Below are 16617 nucleotides of genomic sequence, written 5' to 3' on the forward strand. Positions count from 1 at the left end.
GACTCGCCGCCTTTTATCAATCACTATGGCACTTCTATCTTAGAACATATACCACGTACAACATAGCTACCTAGATTCTGAAGCTATACTGAATTTGGCGACTGCATAGCTAAGGAATTCCTCACATTTATTATGCTGTGAACCACAAAAACTAGGAAAAAACTTAAAACGATCATAAACTCACGAAATCGGATAGTCGAAAAATTCAGATTGATAAGTTTTAACACAAAAACTAACGAATCAACTATTCAAACCACTCCTTATAACGTACTGTAATTACCAAATACAAGTGGAAGCAATACAACCTGCTATACAGAAAACTACCCTAAGAAGAAAATAACATAACAAAGAGGAAGACTCCTGACGTACATAAGAAACAAAATTAAACAGTAGGGAAATTCTGTAGACCATACGGCACTAACCAAATGGATATGCTACGATTGGCTTGAACGTTTTCAATGACCTAATAAGAAGAGAAACCCACCAAAGGATGCGCGAGGTAATCACAAGAATTAGGTCCCACAATAGCAGTAGTTTTTGGAAAAAAGTTCCAACAGGTCATAGCACACCATTTGCTAACAGCCATCCTTAATAGCAGATGAGAATGTCATTCATTACTGACGACCTCAAAAAAGTTCCTCAAAGTGCTACAAAAACATTCACGGTCATCCACGGTATCCAAAATTCGATGAAACCGACGAAGAAATAATACTCGAAAATCCGAACGCAACCGCTTAACATCCGCTACTTTATAAGATTGACGAATATGAAATGGAAAGAAAGCAGCTCAGAGACTGGACGCACTGGAAGATAACAAAATAAATCACTCCTTTCACAAGACACCTGCCTCAAACACATCAGACGTTTCTTCATCGCGGCCATGAAACTGAAAATAGTCTCTCTAAAATAGAAGCAAGCTAAAATCAAGATGATTTCCCAACCCGAAAGACCAAAAAACAACACCAAATCATATGTTACCGTGCTCACAGTGACAGGGAAAGCTTTCGAGACAGACTAAAATTAATCAAGGAATAGAGCAACATAATGGCACAAGAACAAGCCGGGTTCAGCGGCAACCACAGCACAGGTGACCCGGTCCCAGGACTGAGCAGCAGAGCGACGCAGGCTGAACGCAACACGGCAGGCGCGACGCCGGCACGCTTTCTCGTGGACGGCGAACGCGCCTTCCATTGGTTGTGGCATGCTGGGCTGCTCTTTGAAACGTTACTTTTGAACTTCGCATACCAAAGTGTGCAGTTTACTAAAAACGTTGCTGGAAACAGGTAAGTACAAGCGCTGCTTGGCGATCACCATTGGACAAGTATTATGCCAGCCGCAGAGTCGCCACGTGGGACAGTCACGTCTCCACTGCTACACACCAACAACACGGCTGACATCGCTAAAGGTCGAGGATCGAAACAACAGCCCTGTACACAGACGACACTGCGGACTGTTGTCAGGGCCCGACATGCGGCAGAATTAACGAGCAGGTCAGCCCCTTCACAAACAAGCAGGAATCATCGCTAAGCAAGTCGAGTAGATTAAAATACAGTGGATCCACGAAATCTATTCTTCAGCACCAACCTCTGATCTTCAAAAACCCCTACTTTTAATAAATACGTATTCCTCACGTCATCTTCAGAGGTACTCTGACAGTCAGTTATCAACAATGCAGAAATACACCAACTGGAAAATAAGATGTTATAACACAGAGAGATGTTGTTCCGCCCCTCAGTGTGAAGACTAGTTTTAAAAATAGCTCTCCATTCTAGTGTATAACTTGCAGGCCTCTTCATCTCCAAGTACATACTGCAGCCCACATCCATCCCAATCCCCTTGCTGTATTCACCACCTGGTCTTCCTCTACGATTTTTACCCTCCACACTTCACTTCAAAACTAAATTGGTTACCTGTCGACGTCTCAGAACGTGTCCTACCAACCGCCCCTCCATTTGGTCAAGTTGCGCCTCGCATGTTCCCACGTTTCTCGGTAATCCAAACTTATCTTCCCTGAGGTCAGCGTCTACCAGTTTTTTCATTCTTCTGTAAAGAATTTGTGTTAGTATTTTACAACGACGAGTTATTAAACCGATAGTTCAGTAATTTTCACACCTACCAGCAACCGCTTTCTTTGGAATTGATAACATTACATTCTTCGCCTGTCTCATACGCCTGGCACAATAGGTGGAAGAGCTCCGCCGTGGCCGAGGCTGCCTGTAATCCTGCCAGAAGACTGTTTACTCCCTGGGCCTCGTTTCGACTTAGATATTTCAGAACACTGTCAAATTTGATCTCGCACAGTTACATCTTCCACCTCATTTACATCCATGACCACTTCCCTATCTGTAATATTGCCTTCAGTAAGATATATATCTGACATAACTACATTTTACAGATACGAGTTAGGGGGAGCATTGTTTGCCGATGAAGCACACTGAGAAGTTGATGACAACAGACTACGATCCTTTTCAACTTCCTCTTCACATGAACATCTGTAGCAATAAGGCAACCATCATCGACCTGTACAAAAGTGTCGTGAAGTTGTATTGGTTATGCAGTGCGCTACGGATTGCAACAGACAATACGGTGGCAAGTATATGTGAAAGCGTTGCTAAACGATGTTGTATGTTACGTAAGTGAATGTTGCATACAAGATGATTTAGAACAATATGTAAACATATGTATGGTTGCAGCACCAAGGGCTGCTACTATAATCCTATAAACATTGAAACTGTACAGCCTGGTTTACAGACAGACGACGGAGATACGACGTTGCTCCTGTTGCATTGAACACAATGGAAGCAGAATTTATAGCATAAAAAAACCAGTTATTTAAAGAATAATACAGAGATATAAGACAGAGCGAATATTAAGAAATGAGTCAACAATTGTTTTTTTTTATTTTGTGAATGTAAAAAAGTTAATAAACGAAGTTATTTAAAATGTGTATTTGTCTTTCATTGAAAGAGCACCAGTGCAAAACAAATATTATGCAAGATATTTACAGATATGATAAACACGTCATACTATTCTGCAAACCCTCAATCATACATACAGCAAATATATTCACTCATTGAGTGAATAGGGGCAGTATGGTACAGTGTGAAAAAATTTTGACGATATAAACATACATTTAAAACAGCTTAAGAAGGGTTCAAGTTACTTGCAAATACCCACATACTTAAAACAGAGATATGAGCAATTGAAGACGGTATTGACTTTGTAAGTGGAGGTCCAATAGTACTACCTTCAGGCTTTCTGTTAGGACAATGCTTAGCATTTGATGCTAAAAAGGTTTGCAAATCCTATCTGCCTGTAGAAACACACATCAAAATGTATTACATCACATCGGTTCCGAGAGATCCAGAACCGGTACAGAAACCTGGAATAGAATCAAGGTAAACATCATTTCCGCTCTTTTTATTGGTCATGAAAACCACACATTGCATATTGTTCCACCATACAGCGAGACCTTCAGAGGTGGTGGTCTAGATTGCTGTGCACAACGGTATCTCTAATACGCAGTAGCACGTCCTCTTGCAATGATGCATACCTGTATTCATCGTGGCATGCTATCCACAAGTTCATCAAGGCGCTGTTGGTCCAGATTGTCCCACTCCTCAACAGCGATTCGGCGTAGATCCCTCAGAGTGGTTGGTGGGTCACGTCGCACATTAACAGCCCTTTTCAATCTGTCCCAGCCATGTTCGATAGGGCTTATGTCTGGAGAACATGCTGGCCGTGAGATACAGGAGGATTCCAGTTACATTACGTTATAGTCAGGCAGAGGTTCCGAAATCAGGTATTGGATTGTAACGCATACCCAGGAGCAGTTATAGACTCAGCTCACAATTTAATAGTGGTGAAGAGTAGACTGAGTTTGAAACATTAGTCAGGAAGAAACGATACGGAAAAAAGTGGAATACGTAAGTACTAAGTAATGGAGAGGCAAGCTTAAATGTCTCCGAAGCTACTGATACTGCAATATAGCGCATTATCCAGTTCAGTAGATTAAGAAGGACACTTCTATAAAGGGCGATCAGAGAGAAACGGTCCAGTAAACGAAGTTCTAAAATGCATACCTTATGAGCTATGAGCACTTTTTCACGTTCGATACTGTGGAACGAGCACTAAATAGTTTACCTCTCACTCTTTTTGACGTGTCAGTCCTTTTGTATTTCGTTCTTTGTATCTTACGAATATGTCTATAGTAGTGGAAAAGGCCAGTCACTTGTGTGCTGATAGCAAAATTTAATCATCCTCCACTCGACCGTCATTTCAGCCTCGTCAGAGTTCTGAGGTGCAGCGATCATGGTTCATTAAGTTACTTCCTCAGTTTGCACACATACCTGCAAATCCATCGCTATCCTCCGGTGGAAATGATGAAAGTAACTGTGACTGTTCACATGTATGAGCTACGTGTGGGCATTATCGAGGCATTTCGAGCCATGGAACAGAGAATAATTTTAGGAACTGGAAAATATATTTTAGAAAATGCTGCTTGTTCCAGATATAGGCACAGAAGCTCAGGACGACTCGCGAGAAATATGCACAGACAGTCCAGTTACGCTGGATTCCCTGAAAAATTACAGCAATCTTAGATAAATAAGGGCATAAATGAGAACTGCGCAAGGGGAAGTGGCACCTCATCTTGTGCAGTCCTGCGAATGAATGAGGATACAAGCCGGCCAAAGAGCGAGCCCGAGAAACTGCAACAGGAAACTAAAGCGGAAATTTTGCGTCAGTGAGGAAATGACACATGCAGCGCGAAAGAGAAGTGAGAAACGGTGGTCTGAAACCATGAAAGAGACTATGGCAAAAAAAAATTTTTCAGCTGTTCAACATCGCCATTCTCCCATTTACCACTGTCGCCTAGTCTTACAGCTGTGTCGGCTGTGCAGGGGAGATTAAAGGCTCTGTCCAGCCTGGAAACCGAGGCGTCACTCGACGAATTCTCCTCGGGTTATCAGCCGAGTGGCGGCGTCGTCTCGTCCCAACACTCTCTTATACAATGGCTAGCAACTCGCGATCGCGTAAAAGCAGTGGAACTTGGGGTTTCTTCGCCGATTTAGGTGATGGGGAAGCAAAGTGCAGCTGTCGTTCTAAGTGTGTTTCATATAAAGGAGGAAATACGTGTAATCTAGCGCGTCATGTTCGAGTGCTGCATCCGAGTGTCATTGTCAGTCAGGCGCTTAGCGCCCCCTGCTCCTGAATCTTCCGATATTTCTTGCACAAATAACGCGGACAATCCGGAACCAACACCAGCAATTGTCAGAAGCGAACAGCAGTCGGTGCCAGAAAATAACAGTATCACTTCATTATCAGACAGCAGGCATCAATAACACAGGACATTACCGACGTATTTTTCGAAACCTCTTTCGAACAGAAGAAATCAAGAGATAGATTTCACACTTCAGGAGATTGTTGCAAAGGATTATTTGCCCTTCAACATAGTGGAAAGCAAACATTTCCAAAGTTTTGTAGGCAAACTAAATGGTGCGTACAGAATGCCAGCTCGGAGGACAATTTCCAATACACTACTAAAACAACAGTACGCCATGATGAAAGAAATTGTAAGAGTCAAAATAAATTCTGCGGTAGCGGTTGTGCTGACAATGGATGGGTGGACCTCAACCACAAATGAGAGTTATTTGTTGGTGACAGCACTCTACGTTAAAGACCTGGAGCTGGCATCTACCCTCCTAGAGTGCTTTAAATACGACGAAAGGCACACGTCAGGAAAACTCTCCGAAGAACTGCGACATGTCACAAGGGAATGGGGCATTCCAGAAAAAGTCGTGTGTGTTGTTAGCGACAATGCTGCTAATATTGTGGCAGCTATAAGACTCACAGCCTGGAAACACATCCCCTGCTTTGCGCACACACTCAATTTAATTGTTCAGAATGGGCTTCTGCACATTCAACCCATTCTGAATAAAGTAAAAAAAAAAAAAAATGTTCAATTTTTTAAAAGAATTTCATAGGCCTGCACGAAACTGAAAATGATGCAGGAATTTTAAACATAAAACGTGTTATGCTATAGTTGCCCTCTTTTATGCTACCTTTTTGTATTTTAGATCTGAAGAAGTCTGGCCAATGATCTGAAACTAGTAATCAGTAGAGGAGCTTTAGCGATCTTGAAATACGACTTTTATCCACACATTTTAACATAACAGATCGCCCATCATCCCTTTTGAAAATGGGAAATAATAACGAAAAAAAACTTTAACTTTTGTGCCCAAGGGCATATTTTGCACTGGGTTGACGCCACCTGCGACCGCAATTCTAATTCGGTCTAAATTTATTTTGGCAACCCAGAATGCAAGTTTGATGGCGCATTGTTGAATGTCTAGTTGCTTAGTTTCATTTTCATGGTTGATTTATAGACTAACCATTACTATTAGCAGTTTGTCACAGTTGAGCAAACGTGTTTCTTTTGAGGAAGATTTTCTACAATGAGTCATAGAGACGTGAACGAGGCGGAAATTTTCGCTTAACATCTAATAGACGAACAAGTATCAGAGTTAAGGGATTTCGAGTCGAATTATATAGACATTGAAGAGAATAAAAATAAAGAAGATACGGGGAGGGGTGGGGGCAATGAAGAAACAATGCACACGACAACACTCCCAATATGCTACGAGTTCTGGTAGAGTGTATCCAGAAGCAGCTCCAAGAATACGTAAAAGTGGTTCTGCGAACTTGGCCCATAAACCTCAGAGAAGAAGTCCAGCTGGGAAAGAAGTATCTGAATCAATCAAAAAAATTTTCGCTCCTGAAATGGTTAGGAAAGTAACTGACGATACAATTGTGTCATGTGAATGCAAAAAATGGATCTCTTGTTAGCGATTCTGAACTACACGCTGTACAGTAACACATACTACAATATACTGCCCTATTTAACGTACTCTGTTATATTAGTTTGCTTTTAGCATCTAAGGTGTACGTACTCACTTTGCATTTGACGATGTATTCGTTGTGACGCCTGATTTGAAACCAACAATCTGCAGAAATCGAATGTTTGAAAATAAGAGTTACCTCCCCAAATAAGCGACAAAAAAAACTAACATTGGATCTTACATCCGATACAATTGCCCGAAAATGGAATAAAAATACGTAGTTTTTATGGGTAAGTCGCAAGAAGAGACGTCGTAAGGGACTTAATAAATACAGCGTTCATATAGGGTTTAGATGGGACCATTAGATTCCTGTGTTATAGCCTAAATGCAGCATTGATGTAAGGTTTAGATAGAACCATTAGATTTCGATGTTGTAGCCAATAAGTCGTTAAAAGTGATGTCGCTACGAACGGTCTCGACTGAATGTATCCACAGGACGTGTGGCGTGTAATTGAAAAAGTGGCGTGCCAACGCGTCTCCTCGAGGCTTTCAGGCTTGCAGCGAAATGGCCACGACGAGAAAAAATGAGGAATTGCAGCCAATATAAGAGGCCCTGCCGACGATCGCCCCAGCCACGCGACATTCGCGAGCGGAACAGGAGTAGGCGGCTGACAGTGTGAGGAGAAATGTTGCTGAGAATAGGTTCTGGGTTCGACCCCAGTCCAACACAAAGCTTCACGTCACGGCATTTCAAATAAGTTACATGTGAAGAAGCAATATTTAACATCTCTCGTAGTTCCTTAACAAGGACAACAGATGCTGGGTAGGAATCCGCGTCCGTTAAAAATGTTTACGTTATGTAATTTATAGTTGATATTTGCTAACTGATACTGTCTAAAATCGAGGTATATCACTCTCTGTACGCCTAGTCAGGAATGACTGTAGGTTTCCGTCAGTCACGAAATCTTTGCTTAGTCTAGATGAGCTGGGTTTGAATCCATATGCAGAACGAGACAGTTCGTCGTGTCATTTGAAGTCCATAGATATTCTCAACTAGCTGCTCGTGAATAACTTAAATTTTTAATGGCATTTTGCGTTAAATAATAAGTACGGTATGTTACTTTCAAGAAAAAATCATGAATATGACGAACTTACTACGTGCATTACCTATCCGACGTAACAATGAGAGTGGTAACATTTGAGGTATGTCATTTATTGTAATAAATGTGAGCTTACAAGCGTTAAGGACAGTTTATATGTGATAAGGGGTTTCCTGATATTTGTAGTGTCGTGGTATTACTTTACATCTTGAGTTACTGCGATACAGAGCAGTGTTTCCTAGTGATGACTTGTTGGAACCATTTTAAATAGTCAAAGGACTGTACTGAGGGGCGATTAGAGGACCTGCTAAACAGCTGCGTTATGTGGGTTGCATGCGATTCAGGCAAAATGCAATTCGATTCGTTCGGATACTTTTGAGCATGACTGTACGTACATAAGTTGTGTACCAAAAAGGAGTATTGTGGGTCCGATACAAGTAGACTATTCTCACCATTTACGTACGTAATCGTTCATTGCTTACGGAAAGATTCCGGACAGTAACGTACACAGTGTAAGTACTGGCATCAGAGGCGGTACCTTCAGTGTCGGCGCTGTGTGGTCAGGAAGGGGCAAAGTGCCAGCACGTTCTGTGAAAGAAATATTAGGCGCTGCAGTCATTAATAGTAAGGGCACAGAAGTATTTTGTTTGTAAACATTTTCGGGGGTGTTGTTGGAGGCAGATTATCTGTAAAAATATTCCTACGTTACTAAAAGAATTCGTAAATACAATATTGTCAACCGATCTGACTAAAAATTGAACTAACTTTGGGCATAACATAAAACCAGCAAGCGGATCGAAAGCATGAGTTGAGTCGCTCATTGACCATACTGTTACAGAAACGGAAGATGACAGACAGAACGCGAAATACAGAGCTGCCATGAATCATTCACTCGTTTCCAGAATTCTAAATTTTCGGAAATATTGCTTGTACAAATATGATTGGAGCATGAATATAACAGCAACCTCAGCGAGTTTAAACTGTGCTGACCACCTCACATTAACAATGCAGCGCCTTGCCAAAATGCCGACAAAGCGAGATAACACTTTTCTCGTGTTGTAATATGCGGCATATTTGAACAAATGTGGCAGCTGCAACCGTGTAGGGGGGTGAACGAGATTTCTGTACGCGGTCCACAGAAGTCAACAGCAGATACCGGAGCAAAGTGTGTGGAACACCGTGCGTCGGTGCTCACACTTCGAACCGCGCCGTCTGCATTTCTCACAACTATTAAAAGCAGAAGGTTGCGGCCGGCTCCTTCAGATTCGCGCCACAATGCACGGACCGGTTGATGGACATTTTGTGCCCATGCTCATACTTAGCAACGAAGCAACTTTGCATTTATCCGAAAATGTTTATCTCCGCCATGTGAGAGTGTGGCGTACTGAGGATCGTCCTAGTTCCTTCACAGAGTAACAACGGCCCATTCAAGCTTTGTCTGTGACACTGGACAGAAAACATTAACCATCTGCGAATCTGGTTCGTGCGCCGCAATTTCATGAGGAGTTTCAGTAGCCCACACTCATATTGCGGAGATTAAGTTTTTCAGATAAATTCTAGGTTGCTTCGTCGCTGAAGATCAGGATGGAGGTTCAGCATGGAGGTTCACCCTCCAGTGATCCCTCCGTTGTGGCGCGAATCTGAAGGCGCCGGCCGAAACCTTCCGGGCTGCAGACGGCACGGTTCGAAGTGTAACAGCCGACGCACAGTCTTCCACACACCTTGCTGCGGTATTCAGAGTTCGCGGCTTGTCGCCGCTGTTGACTTCTTTGTACAAAAATCTCGCTCACCCTCCTCCACGGCCGCAGCTGCCACATTTGGTCAAACATCCCGCACATTCCAACACACGAAAACTCTTCTCTCGCCTTGTCGGCATTTTCGCAAGGCGCTACATTGTTAATATGAGGTGGTCGGCACAGTCTAAACTCGCCGAGGTGAAAAATATTTCGAAAAATGTAGAATTCTGGAAACCAGTGAATGATTTATTGGTAGCCCTGTATTTCGCCTCCTGTGTCGTCTTGCGTTGCTGTGACGGTATGGTCACTGAGCGACTCAACTCATGATTTCGATCCCATTGTTATTTTCACGTGAGGCCAAAAGTTCTCTTAATTATTAGTCGGAAAGGTTGACAATGTTGTATTTACAAATTCTTTTAATAATATAGATAATATTTGCACACAAAACCTGCCTCCAAGGATTCTCCTGATAATGTTAGGAATCAAAGTACTTCTGTGCATCTCCAATTAATCACCGCAGCGCCTAATACTTCATTCACAGAATGTACTAGCACTTCTGTACTAACTAATCACATACTGCCAAAACTATGTAGTGACTTCAATGCTACTATTTATACTGCGTACATTAGTATCTGCCATCTTGCCGTAAGCAGTCAACGATGAGGTACGTAAATGGTGAGTATATGCCTACTTGTACCCGAGTTTAATTACTCCTTTCCAGTACACTATTCATTAAGTACGATCATGCAACCCAACGCAATTTCGCACCTGACTGACGAACTCATAGACCAAGACACAGGTATCGTTAATAGGTATCGTGTGTTTGAATTCCGTAATTAAGTCTAGACCTTCTTTCTGTGCAGTCTCAAGAATGAAAAATTAATACCCCAATGGCTTTATTCTTCCCGCAAAACAATGATGAGAAATTTATGTATGATAGTGTTTTCTAACAGGTATGGTGAGCTATCAGTGCTGCTATTCATTAACTTTTAATTCACGTCTTGCTGACAATTTACTTATAGAATCAGTGACGAGTGGCTGCTTTCCTTACCTGAAATAGCGATTACAAGATACGAAGTGCCACAGTACCTGACCTAACGTTCTTTAAAGGGCAGATAGACCTGTACTGTATCACTGGCTTGTACAGATAATGTACATCATTTTCGTTACCACTCACGAATGATCCTGCTTCCTGTTTATTTTTCATTTAAGGCATACTGAATTTGTAGCTGGGTTCACTGTTGCCTTTCATCTAGTAATGTAGTGTCCGAACACAAAGCTCCGACGTCATTTGCATGGGAAAATTTAGTCAATAATTTCACATCTCCAGACAAAAACCGATCGTGAAGGTTTGATATTTTGCACAGAAACGAATATTCTTTTAAATGGCGGTTAAAGGAAGTACTGATCAGCTTTTGAAAGCCACCTAACAACTTTTTTTTGAAAATCGGCAACCGGCAATGGTTTTGTGTAAATAAACTTTGCTTATCATATTCGTCGTTGACTGCTCTAATAAAGTTGTAACCTTTATAATTTTACTACAGCCTAGTTTCTCATGCTGTTTTCGAGAATGCAGCGATAGATAGCAGGCACGATATAGTGTGTCTCAAATCAACATGAATATTATTCAAAAGGCCATTAGTAAACGATACGCGTTACCACTGCATTGGAAAGCACGTTTCCTCATAACATTATCACTAAAAAGTTCAACTCGGTTATCCATTATACCATTCAGAAGACACACCATATGTTACCGATAACTCGCGCCATAAGTATGCACGATAATATTCTTCAGATCCGTTTCTTCCTTTTTAGGCCACTCGGCCAATGGGTTAACAAAAATTTGAAAGCACACGAAAGACTGGAACTTAATAGTGCGACGCAGCAAAACGGAGCAAACGAAACAAAACCGTGGACGGGACAGCAAGGCCTGTATTCGCCTGGGACGTGTTGACTGCCCGCGCCCACGAGTCAACAGGCGTACGAGGCTGGCTGCACCGATGCCTCTTTGTGCGAAGGCTGCGTCCGTCTTGTGCACACACAAATTTACACAGGTGTAAACGTACGTTTGTTTACACTAGCTACGAACTGTGCCCAATGCTGAAAAATACTGAACCTGCCGTTCCAACTGTGTTTCGATCCATGACGACATCAAAACGGACAAAAAACACTCGTCGAAATCTAACATGCATAAAATATCTGACACAGCAATAATTATCGTTACTGTAACACTCCATTTCTTTGGCTCCGCTAACTGAACCGTACTGTAACCTGTCAACCCAGCCTGGACCTCGGGCTAAGCAACACATCACTTTTCCACCACAACCTATATTAGAAAAAACACGTAATATAGCAGCCATGTAAACATCACCGCGTTCTGTTGTATCCGTAAGTATATATGACGTCACAGAGTACGTGATTACGCCACGGGGCAATGTCGACGCCCCCTATTGGTAGCTGCGACCTGCTCCAGTTTAGACAGTCGCCTGTACTGGGAAGACGGGTATTTGCAGAAGGAGTGTTGATGCTTCAAAAAGGTGAAACAAGAGGGAAGTCCGACAACTGCAGACTTTTTTTAACTGGCTAACTACTAAATGGTTTATGAACAAATGGGCCAGAAATGCGACAGCGAAATCTTCGCGAATCGCTTTTTTCTTCAGCAGAGCCATAGAAGTACCGGGTGGTCGTAAGTAAAATGTAGCCACTCACCGAGGTCCATTGTGATCTGTAATTACCGTATGGCAACGAAACTTGGCACGTATGCTAAGGGGTTAATGCGAAATCAGTTTGCGCCGGAGGAAATCAGTTCCGATTTTAGTTAGCAGGTGCGAATCTGTCGCTGTGCAACGTCTCGCCGAAGTCTTCGGTGCTCATACTGAACAAATTGTTCAACTAACAAGATCTACATTCTGCCTTTCTCACTTGTTTGACCCTTCCTGTCCACGTTCCGTTGCCAATCCATTACATATGGAAACATTTCTATACGTCTTTCTTCCGTTGATAGAGCCATTTGGTGGCCAAAATCGAAAATAATTCCTTTCCAGTGTAAATCGGTTCCGCAAGGGGGCTTTAGTATACCAAGTTTCGCTGCCATACAATAGTTGCAGTCCACACTGGACCCCTGTGAGTGGCTCAACTTCAGATTATGAGCACCCAGTGGACCAGTACCGTTACTGCCAGCCCAAGTATCGTGTGAGACACCACACTGTCAAAGATTCTGCTGGTGGACAGAACACGTGAAGAATTAAAAGCACCCAGAAACATTGTACACATTCGTAAGTCACCAGCGATCTTACTCCGTTATTATGGGCAATCGATGTGTGCCTCAGAGAGCGAATTCCACACATTCTCGATTAAATGGCGGCCTTCTTCTGAAACTGTTTTGGCTCCGGCCACTCTTCATCCGTCAACGTCACATTTCCCGACAATTCAGCCAACTGATCTCGCTACCCACGAGACGTTTTGGACAGGTCTTCATTACGGTGCTCCAATTGCGTTGCATATTTTGTCATAGACGAGTATAAAAACGGTAACCACCACACAGACACACACTTCAGTGTCACGAAAGTAAGAGCCATTTGGAGCTCAGATTTCGGGTTACGCATTATTCATAAAATTCGTGGAACTTTTATTTAATCATCCCGTCCCTCACGTGTGAAGACAGTCACTTTTATGTGACATCACGCGTCCTGTGCTGCGATTGGATGCGGGGAGCAAACTGGACAGTTGCCGTGCTGATCTACCTGTTTGCGAAGTTAAAGTTAGCAATTTCATAGTTTTGGTACTCAAATTTGCGTTTTATGACGATATGTAGTCTAAATGATACACGACATTTCAGAAGTCTTCAAGATTTTCAGTACTTTATCATGCTAAAATGTCGGTAAATCTGACGTCAGTGGCTACCGATAATTCCCAAACAGTGACTTACCATCAGTAAAGGGTAAGGCTTCTGTAGCAGTATTTGCCTAAACGAAATAATATTTGCTACAGGTTTCAGTCAAATATAATTAGCAAATGCCGCCACAAATGTAATTCCGACGTGATTCAGTGCTCTGACGGAAACTAATAGCAAATCTACCTCGATTCTCGCAAATATTGCACTGGAAATGGCACAAATTAAATCTAGATGCTGCCGTCGTTATAGGCCGCATATAAAAATTTACACTGCACTTTAATTGTGTCATTTGAACGTCAGATAAAGAAGTTGGCAAGTGACAGTCAATCAGCATCATTCATTCTTTGGTCACGTAAGATACGACTAATGCGCAAGCACGATTGCGACATCTTTTCTGCACAACAAGCCGCAGAGAACACGACGCGTCTCAAAGACCTCTCATGCGTTGCTTTGTCTCTTATCAGGCAAATAATAACACGTGACAGCCAGACAAAGCACTGCAGAGTTGGATTCAAATGGCTCTGAGCACTATGGGATTTAACTTCTGTGGTCTTCAGTCCCCTGGAACTTAGAACTACTCAAACCTAGCTAACCTAAGGACATCACACACATCCATGGCCGAGGGAGGATTCGAACCTGCGACCGCAGCGGTCGCGCGGTTCCAGACTGTAGCACCTAGAACCGCTCGGCCACTCCGGCCGGCGCTGCAGACTTGTACAGAGCAAAAAAATTGTGGTGTGTGATCGCTTCTCTTTGATCAGCAAATCATAAACGAAAGGTGACGTCACAGAACGATAAAAAAGAATAAGGAAGTTTTGTTTCATGAAACGCAAACATTACGATAAATTTTCAAGAATTCGCCAACAAGCAACCAAATCTTCGCCTCAGTCTAACGTAGGTTGGGGAAAGCAACAGATCGCTCGTGCATCACAACCTAAATTCCAGAAAACTGTAAAAATACTGAAATAAACACAAGTGCTGCGTTTCATCGTCAGAAACATGTCGGCATGACGCCACGAGTTCTGATTCGCGAGTGCAGTACAGGATTCGGAATGCATATGCACTAAACAACTTCGGAAGTCTGATTACTTTGCAGATGAGTTAACGCCTGTAATATCTGACGTTAAGCATGTAAGCGAGCAAAAGTTTAGGACCTGTTTGAAATTATTCTTAGAGTGTGTTCGAAGTTACCAAGTGCTCAAATGGTGGGTGAATAACGTTCGCGTATTTCAGCGCCGTGCGTTACGTTCCCTCACGACACGCCAAGTTTACAACTGTGATACTTTTGTTACTGTGTGAAAGCCGTAACGTCTGGTTATATCTCTGAATGAGTAGCTTACAACATTTTGGATGTTTAAATCCGGCCAAATTAAGCGAAATATTAAGAAATAAACTTCTGTCAGCCCTGCAAGCCGCTAGATAGGCAACCTGCAGTCCTTCTCGGCTGGCGGTTCAGAATTACAGACAGCCACGGCTGCTGGAATCAGTGGCAGAAGACGTCGTGTCGCCATAAAACTCACTCAGCCCGAAGTGCTGACTGTTTGGTGGTTTTCGCATACTTGCGTCCTCTACGAACAATGGTTATTTCGTTGCAGTGACGTAACCAGGAAGGCGTGGTTTACGTTTCCAACAACTGTGGTGCGAGAAATCTGCAGGAATCGACACTGATACATCGAAACACCGCCCGACTGCATGTGGCACTATTTTCCGTTCGTTGCACGCTATTGTCGCTCAAGGTATCAGCGGTTAAACCACTGTAACAAGGTGATAAATAACGAGTAATAAATTATTAAACACTCGACGCGCTAATTTAACAAACTATTCGCCATCCCTTTGTTCGTATCGATCCTAATTTTTAAAGTAAGACAATGTATTAAACAAGAGCAGTTCCGTCGTGAGTTACGCGACAAGCCACACAAAAGCGAGCAAAACGACAGCCGCAGCTTCCAAGTACCCCAGTGGAGGCCGGCTGCCCGCCTCACCTGTCTCTGGTGTTCTCGCCGAGAGGCGGGACTGCGCCGCACACCGCCACACGCCTGGCCCCTCCGCCACAGCTGGGCCGCACAGACAGCCGGGGCGCGCGGCTGCCCCATTCCTCCCCCCCTCCCCCCCCCCCCCCCAAACAACTCGCTGACGTCATGGGGCTGAGTTGCTAGCTCGGCCCGCGGCATGCGAGGGAACGGCTGCAGCAGAGAGAGCGAGGCGTCTACGTCCGTGTCGGCACTGCCGGACCGCCTGCGTCCACCCACGCCACAGTCCGTTCATCTCGTTCCGTGCTATGCAGCTAGTAACAAAGGCCCCGCCCCCCCTCCTACATGCGGCTCCCAAAACCGGATTTCGTAAACCGATTTCCCAGTACCACTTCTGGTGAACGCAACGATGGAACTAAGACGCTGTATTTTGGTCACGGGACCAGGAGAGGTGTGAACAGAAGATTGTATCCGTACTTACGCAGTAGCTATTCACTATCGTATGACCGATTTGTAGTAGATGCAACCGAGGTGGTGGTGTTAAGTCCCAAACTGCTGAGGTCATCAGTCCCTAGGCTTACACACAACTGAATCTAACTGAAACTAAATTACGCCAAGGACAACAGACACACCCATGCCTGAGGGAGGACTCGAAACTCAGACGGCGTGGGGGGGGGGGGGGGGGGGGGGGGAGCAGCGCAGATGCAACCGACGCGATGTCTTCGGACTGGGCAGATGCCACACAGGTTTCGGCGAGCTCGCTTTAGCGCGCCCCATTGTCTGTTGGCTGCTCTGTGTAAAACTAACTCGTGCCCCTTAATACGAGGAGGAGAAAGTGTTATTCCTCCAAAACGATGAGACAAGAGTTCCCTTTCTCGAAGTAAACCACAATCATACACTGTGTCGTTCGGTGTTTTTCATTGAACATGCCGTACATGTCGAAAAAAACACAACTCACAAAGAAAAACAAGCACCTGTTGACAGTTTTTGCATTAATTTCTAGCAGCGTGTATGTATCAATAAACTACTAAAAGAAAAACAGAGGAAGACTTTGGCGTATCAGGTTGAAAAGTATGT

The sequence above is a fragment of the Schistocerca americana genome, chromosome 11, assembly GCF_021461395.2.
Source record: "Schistocerca americana isolate TAMUIC-IGC-003095 chromosome 11, iqSchAmer2.1, whole genome shotgun sequence".
In the NCBI taxonomy this organism is placed as follows: domain Eukaryota; kingdom Metazoa; phylum Arthropoda; class Insecta; order Orthoptera; family Acrididae; genus Schistocerca; species Schistocerca americana.